Source organism: Spea bombifrons, chromosome 1 (assembly GCF_027358695.1).
Source record: "Spea bombifrons isolate aSpeBom1 chromosome 1, aSpeBom1.2.pri, whole genome shotgun sequence".
In the NCBI taxonomy this organism is placed as follows: Eukaryota; Metazoa; Chordata; class Amphibia; order Anura; family Pelobatidae; genus Spea; species Spea bombifrons.
The window spans coordinates 156,252,254-156,261,094 of NC_071087.1; the positions used below are offsets into that span (position 1 = coordinate 156,252,254).

General features: G+C 35.5%; 1 long non-coding RNA gene across 1 annotated transcript; it reads right to left on the reverse strand.

Moving 5' to 3' along the window:
- Nucleotides 1-4,904: 4,904 nt before the first annotated feature.
- On the reverse strand, nt 4,905-6,830 carry LOC128465759 (uncharacterized). Its single transcript, XR_008345358.1, has 2 exons — nt 6,593-6,830; nt 4,905-6,513 (listed from the first exon to the last, which is right to left on the reverse strand). It is a non-coding gene; the product is annotated as an uncharacterized LOC128465759 (long non-coding RNA).
- Between the last annotated feature and the right edge of the window lie 2,011 nt (nt 6,831-8,841).

Here is an 8,841-nt window from a genome sequence, read left to right on the forward strand (position 1 = left end):
AATATCACGTTACACCCACCCCACCGAACTACCGTCCCACCGGTCACAGTATGGACCACACAGCTCCATTATTATTTATTCTAAAACATTGACATTAATAATAACAGCTTGTCATTTTTTGGTAATTCAAGCACTTTCCATGTTTGACGACGCATGGCGCCTGAGTTAATGTCTCGACGGATCATTTACTTTCTGTCATTATGTATTTCTTACTTGGACTCCCAGCGTTGGCTTCCTAACTAGACCTGTGTGATGTATTTTAGTTCTTCTGTCTACTAAAGACGTTTGTGATAACTTTTTGTGGACCATAGAGTAAGATATAGTGACATAAACTTTTATGACCTAAATATCACTCTATAAATACAAAATTACTATTAAAATACTAAAAATATTGATTAAAATTAAAAAGCAAATGACTTTTTCTTTAACCGGTAAAATCCACTTCTCCATAGAGTTTTAAATTGTTTTTTTTTTTGGGGAGGAAAAAAAAACATTAAATCCAAAGTGAATTTAAAGCAGTTTATTTGACATTAATCGCAGAATTTACAGCACTACCATTTAATGATAGAAATTAAATAAAAAGAACAGTTTTAGCGACATTGCAGACAAAACATTGGTGTTTAAGGATGATGGTTATCATGTTGAAAAAAACATCAAATACAAAAACAGCTTCCCAACACTGAACCGAAATAAGGAGAGGACTGGGAAGATAGCGACGGGATTTAATAAAGTGCCCCAACGTATCACTGGCTACCAGGATGTCCACGTTTAACGGAAGCAGCAGAAACATAAAACAAAAAACATACAAATTCCAATCTTTGGTGGATGAGATACGCTATGAACATAACCGAAACGTCCACATAATATTACAGTGTAAACAAAGCATTGTAAAACGCACATATTGGAGAAACCCGACGTGTAGAAAATTGTGTTTTGACGCATTTCTTATTATTTTCTAATTTTTTTTCTTTTTTTTTTTGGGAATGAACCAGTAACAGCTGGGATTTCTCCCAATGGAGTGCAAACTCTTCCATTTATCACACAATAGTACATCTCCCTCTCGCCCCACATCCCTCGTCATCCTCTATAAAACCTGTTGAATTGATGAGTTCTGATGTATCGTCGATCTTTTACTCTAAATCTCAGATTATATGAAGAATATAGATTTTATTTTTTTTTTTACCAGTAACAAATTATTTTTAGCTATATCGGCCATTAATAGGTTTTGTAGTGTAATAAAATCCCGAAGACAACGCCGTCTATTATTTTTTGGTATTATTTTTGGATAATTCAGAGTTTTCTTTACCGCCACCAGTACTGGAAGAAACACGGACATTGCTTATCATCATCGTTTCAGATTTGGTATAAAATACAGAATAATATGAGCATTTTGGGTCCTTTGGGACTTGGAATCCTCCATACTACAATGTAAAAGGTTGCCTTTGATTTTTTGCAAAAAAAAAAAAAAAAAAAATCCTTAGTAAATTATTAACAATTTTTGGTATGATGGTCAGTATATGGCAGAAAAACAAAATTTTTTTTTTTAACATAAATTTATGTTTGGCAAAAAATAAATATTTTTAGCGAGTGCACATGACGAAGCCACGAAATATTATTTGGCAACATAATGGGGAAAAAAATCATATTTGGAAAAAAAAAAGTGAACAGAAAGTAAATAGAGTAATAACAGCATAATACATTTTACACCTAGTACAAAAAAAAATAAAATAAAAAATAAGGCTTTGATGAAGGACAACAAAATGATGGATTTTTTTGGCAAATGAATAATGGGTTCTTTGGCAGAATATAGGAAGAACATATTTATGAGAACCGCAGGGGTGTTTTATTTGCTTGAATACTGAACAAGCCAGAAATAAAAATAAAAAATATATTAAATGTATACGAGAAACGCCTATTTTTAATTACATATACCACAAACTTAAAAAAAATTATCAGAAACACTTATTTCTTTGGCAAACTTCCTTCGGTGGCTTGTGTTAAATCCATAAATGCGTACATTGTACGATGCCTGCTATATGGTCCAAGTGATCTTTACAATGGACGAAGACGGAATATATGATGAGTCAATGCTGCCGACATCAGACACTTGTTTTAAAAACCTTTGGTAATTCTTTGGCAGAAAAGTGACATCATTTTATAACAAAACAGAAGACATTTTTTTTATTTCTACAGCCAAAAGGGCTTTATACCTTTGGAACAATAATGCAAATATGCTTACAATGTGAATGAATACGATGTAACATCTGATAACGGGACCGACGTGATCTGTTGATATATATATATACGCTAACAAACTATTGCATTTTTGACTCATGCATATCTTTGGTGCTTTTAGCTGTAAGTTTGATCGCGGGGAGTGTTCTTTTCACACTGACCAGGCTTTACGTGAGAATACAGAATGGCGTCAGGCCAGAGTTTACAGAACCCAACATTAGGACTGAGGAGGTTTGTAATTTTTACGGGGAGGAGACGATCTCTGCCACGTAAGCAGTTACGTCTAATATATATGAAGCAGTGATGGATAATGTCTATTACTACGGATGTTGTGCTATTCCCATGATGCCCAGCTATCCTCAAAGTGAACTGTCGGCGAACGGCTTATCCCTCGCCGGACCCATGTCAGCTTTTTTGGTCTATATTACCCATTTTATGATGGCGATATATAAATCAACAAATAATAATCTTTTTCTGCAAACTTGATGCGATGGGCTGTTCCGAAAATGGCTTTAGATTTCTATACTCATATTATCAAAACTACACTATGAGCCATGAGAAACGCATATAGCACATAATGGAATACTTATAGAAGGAAGATCTTAATGAAATAAAGGCGTATGGCATTATATTTCTTGCGATGCATGCTACCTACCCCCTATTGTTATAATGTGGCATTTAATTCCCCCCATTATCTGCTATAATAACGAAGAATTAAGGGCCATAGAGGAACAAGTGATGAATACCTAGCAGAGCATCATGGGAGTTGTAGTTCAACAGTAAACCAGGCAGGGAACATAGACTGCACCCCAACCTAATACTTAGATGATACAACCACCTTTTAATGGGTAAATTGTGTATTTGTTTGTAAATCTATATATATATATATATATATATATATATACCGTATATATATATATATATATAGATTTAAAAACAAATACACAATTTACCCATTAAAAGACGGGTATATATGGGTATATATATATATATATATATATATATATATATATACTGTTGCTGTAATGTTTGTAACAAGAGGGTAGTTTCCCATGCATGTAAAAAAACTTCTTAAAAATGCAAAAATAATTTTAAAAAGCACAATGTAGTTACTTTTGTATTTTCCCCATGCATTAAATCATATCACTCAACGAAGACATTTTTATGGTAGTAAAAAAATGAGGAAAATTATCGTTAATTATTTTTCTATTTGAATTCAACAAAACAAATGAACCTCTTTGAAGCCAGAGTGTGGCTAGCGCTTTCCGCTGATTCTAAAGATGTTAATGCATTTTTCTTTTAATTATTATCATTATTATTTTTTTTAGCCAAACTTGATACTGTAAACGTTGGGCCTCGTTCTGCAACTCTCCCCAATCCTTAAAAATAAACATTTTGAAAAAGATACAAAAGAAAACAGAACAACAGACATTTCATCATTAAGCGCACCTTTTTGACTATTACAAAAGCACAACCTAAAACGTATAAAGTTTTTTTTTTTCTTTTCCTTTAAATCAGTTACTAAAAGAAACAGTGAGCCATTTATTACATATGCTATAATAACGTTAATCTAAACACTATTATCTATGAGGTATATCTGAGAAAATTCGGTAAGGAATCGTGCGGTCTGTGTTGCCATGCTGCCAAATTCCAGGTTAAAGCTTTGAAACCGTGACAAGAGGGAACGATATATATATAAATATGTACACAAAGCGCAGAACTGGGGACGTCGGCGGAGAGGACAGGTAAGAGGACCTTTCATATGTCTGTACATTGGTTTCGGTGGACCACGGTGACATGTTTGGGCTCCATGAAGTACGTGATACTCCAGGTGAGTCTTAAGGGGGAAAAGAACGGAGGGGTAGAAAAAACGAGTGAGTTGCTTTGGTTCAAGAAAGGCACTTGTCCCATAGTTATGCTATGCTCTGTAAAAGTAGCGTGACGCTGAGAAAATAAGCTGCGAGTGTGGAGGAAGCTGGTCCTTCAGGCTTTTTTTTGGTATCCATGCGATGCTTAAGGCTGATATGGGTAACCGAGACCCTCTATCTCAGGGGCTCGCCGCTATGAGCCAAGTTATAAGCTCAAACCCTTCACGGCTATCCTTCAGACCTCCGGCTATGTCTTCCATAATGCTAAGCAGACCCTACAACCATTCAAGGGTCAAAGAATAGCAATCTCTGCCATTGCCAGCAATGTGTCACTAGTCGTTGCCAAAGCTAATCCGAAGCTAAAAGCCTATTCTCCGTTGTATGCATAGACACCTCTTTGGCTCTTCAGAATCTGAGGGTCACTTATATTCTGCCGGAATTATGTATGAGAAATCATTTTTAACAGTATGTTATTTTTCGGGTAGTATAGCTATGATAAAAAGAAAAATATTAAAAATACAAGAAAATAATTAAAATCAATGTCTGGAATTATTGACTATTTTTGTATATTTATTTTTATTGTTCACTAAATATTATTTTTGTACTTATATATAAAATAGGAGATTCTGTTTTAGTTATGAAAATTATTTATGGGGTGACAGGCTGCTGCCTAGCAATAGAGAATATGGTGCGTGTTAGTCAAGTAACAAAAATATTGGGAGTATTTAGCTGCGTTGAGGTTTTCTATACAACATGAATTCCAAAAAAACACTGATTTCAATCAGCAGATTCCACACACACTTTTCTTTGGGGTATTTGAGCTTCAGCTGTATATATACAAGATTTTTTTTTTTGGTTAAAAAAAGGGCCTTCAAGACGACCGGCGGCCATGCCTTGTAGGCCTCTCGTTAATGAAAGGAGATTAGAGTTAGGAAAAGAGCAGATGCAAAGGACAGACCGCACATAAAAACAAATCTTTGGTATCTTTGGTATCAACACGATTAAAATTACAAAAAGGAAAAAATTCAGTGAGGTAGCCTATTTTTGGTTCTCACTTGGAATAGAAATGTTTTTTTTTTTATTATTTTTTTTTCCATTTCACACACGTAGTTCATTCTTGGAAGCAGCTAGTTTAAGGGTTTCTCTCTCTCTCTCTTTTTTTTTGGTTTGGAATGTCATGGTTTATTATTATTACTAGTATTTTTTTTGTGTGTTTTTTTTTTTTCCAGGTTGTGATAGAAGCCATATCGCTACAAAGTTTCTGGAAAAAAAAATTATCTTTGGTGATCAAATAAAGCATTGTCATCCTATTCCAAAAAAAAAACAAAAAAACATCAGAGTCAGTAAATGCTTGTCCACAAATTTCGCCCTGTTGTTCTGATCAGCAAATAAAGTAGTGCTTAAGTTGTTTTAAATAAAAAATATAAACTGTACATGTGCAGCTTATCTGCGCATGCCGAATAAATTAAATAAATAAGTTGCCCTACGGCATAAAATGCTTAAAAAATTACCCCCCCCCAAGCATCTGTGTCTAGTGGGGGATTAACTTAAATAATTTAATTGAAGAGCCTAAAAAAAAAAAAGACTGTAAAATTAAATACAATTTTTGGAAAAAGTATTTCTTTTTTTTTTTTGTAACCTGTATTTTCCCCTGTATGTAACAGAATTTGGCTGCTTTCTAAAGCAACTAAAAATACAGTATCAAAGCATCTCTGATGCTGTTATCCTAAAAGGTTTTGTTAAATAAGCAAAGTAATTTACAAATCTAAATCTACAGATTAAATTAAATTAAATTATAGAAATAGGCAATACATTTATCCCAAAGTGATTGTAATAAATTAATTGTACATTGAGCCAACGCACAGTTTGAAAAAGGGTACGAAAAGAAATCAATCAAAAAATATTGCGTTTTTTTTAAACTGAAAATTATAAATAATTACACATTGTCTTAATTGCATTAATAAATAAATATCAGCCAACGTAACCATTACAATTTGTCCCACAACATAAAAATAATTCCATTCCATGACAAGCAAGTGACATTCTATCATCACAAACAAGGTTCTGTCACTGTCAATTGGAAAGCGATCTCTATTATACTAGTAGGAGTAAGCTTCGTGGTTTTTTTTTTGGTTTTTGTTTTTTTTTAAGTCTTTCTTGGGTCTTTGGATGTAGCTTCCGTCATAAAAGAGGTTTGGAATAAAGCTATTCAACCGAAGTAATTAAACACATTCTTTGTTCTTTCATGGATGACTCAGTAATATCCAAGGTTTCTTGAAAGTTGAATTCATCTTGGATGTGCCCATGATAGTATACGCAAAAGGTGTTGGGATACTACAATTGACTCAAATTAAAAAATTCATCAGATGTTGGCCTTCAATTTTCCGCCTTTGATGTTAGAGACCCAGAACTGGAGATCAATACGAGATTCCAGGGCTATAGATCAGTACGAGAGTCCAGGGCTGGAGATCAGTACGAGAGTCCAGAACTGGAGATCAGTACGAGAGTCCAGAACTGGAGGTCAGTACGAGAGTCCAGGGCTGGAGATCAGTACGAGAGTCCAGAACTGGAGATCAGTACGAGAGTCCAGAACTGGAGATCAGTACGAGAGTCCAGAACTAGAGATCAGTACGAGAGTCCAGAACTGGAGATCAGTATGAGAGTCCAGAACTGGAGGTCAGTACGAGAGTCCAGAACTGGAGATCAGTACGAGAGTCCAGAACTGGAGATCAGAATGAGAGTCCAGAACTGGAGATCAGTACGAGAGTCCAGGAATGGAGATCAGTACGAGAGTCCAGAACTAGAGATCAGTACAAGAGTCCAGAACTGGAGATCAGTACGAGAGTCTAGAACTGGAGATCAGTCCGAGAGTCCAGAACTGGAGATCAGTACGAGAGTCCAGAACTGGAGATCAGTACGAGAGTCCAGAACTGGAGGTCACTACGAGAGTCCAGAACTGGAGATCAGTACGAGAGTCCAGAACTGGAGATCAGAACGAGAGTCCAGAACTGGAGATCAGTACGAGAGTCCAGAACTGGAGACAATGACTGGTTGGCTGTTACTCAAAGAAACGCGTTTCACCTAAAGCACATAAGGAGTATAGTATCCCAACACCTTAAGACGTTGCATACTATGACGTATTTTGGGTAGTGAATCTAAGCTGTAAAATGTACCATTTTTTTCCCTTTTTTTTGTTCAAAAGAAACAGAATTACCATTAACCAAGATCAATGGAGATACCGTAAGTGGTTAAGCTGTGCAAGAAGAGATTATGAGCTGAAAACAAAAACGAAAGTTGCGAGAATTTCTCATCTTTGGTATTGTAGCTGCTGAGGTTTAAGTTGCTCTAATTCCTTGTTCTTTGAAAAACTGCATAGGCACAAAATAAAGACAATCTTCAACTTTAAGAGAACTGAGTTGTCAAATGAAGCAGCAACCACATACATAGGCCTTACTTTGCTTTTTTTTTTTTGAACCCTTGTTAACCCTTTCATTGAGATCTGCTTCCTAAGATGTCTGTCCAAACACAGTGTGTTAGTTTTTTTGTTTTTTTTTCCTGACGTGCTTCCTTTTTTTTTTAATGGAACAGTTTGTTGCAGAAGTAGGTGCAGAAAAAAAAAAACAACTTTCTTTGGTTTTGATTAAGTAGTACATAAAAAAAGGTCTGAAGTGTCTTTAAAGAATCATTATAGCCTTTGGCCGTAGCACTGGTACACAGACTCGAGTGTTCTAAAGGGGCCATTCACTGGTGATCATAAAGTATGCGCAAGCACTGATTCTCACGTTGACGGATGACGGCCGTGTTCCCCCGACCGTGCCAATCCTCCGGCAGGGTGAAATGTCCACAAACGACGCGCTTCCCCGGCAAACAAACGGAAATAAAAATAAATATATTTATATATTAAGTAGTTATAAACTATTGGGCTTTCTGATATCTGAAGCAATCACAGTATTTGTAGGTTGAAAAAACTAGAATCTTTCTTTTCTTTGGTTAGAAGTGGATCTTTGGTGTGCTGTTTTGTCTTCAGACATGGGGGAAAGCGGGTATATACACGTGGCAATGTACAAAAATGGCAGAATTCTATTCCGGTGTTCTACGCGTTATGAGAAAAAAAATAGTTGTATCTATAGAATTGTATTTGGTTTTTGTACTTAGTATAAGAGGTCTCCTGAGTGTATACCTGTGTACAAAGGCGTGAAGCATTCGTGGTTATTTTCAACGTTCCAAATGATTCCGTTGGTGAATGGATGGAATATAACAGAGGTTTATGTTGATAGAAGTTATTATTTTGTGCTTAATACTGTATTATTATTTTGTATTACTTTATCTGACGGTGGTTTTTTGGGGTATATAAATGCTACAAAATATATATATATATATAGAAAGGAAATCCAGGAATAAATTAAATGAAGAAATGGTTCTTTGGAGTTTTGTTTTCTTTGTGGTGTAGAAGACCTTGTGCTCTGGACCATTGTATGATGTGGTTCTGCTTGCTGTAATCTTTGGTTCTTTGTGCTACGGACAGCTTATGCGTTCTGAAGATACACTTGGAAAAAAAAAGATGGTGAGATCCTTCTGGAATCTGCTGGTTTGCATATTAAACAAGATGCCTGTTGAGTGAAGGATGAGATGTCTTCTTCAAAAGGCTGGGTTGACGCAAATGCCGGATGTAAATGGCCAGTGATCATGGAGCCACATGGAATACTTTGCTTTTGAAAGCACAGCAAGTACGTGAAAC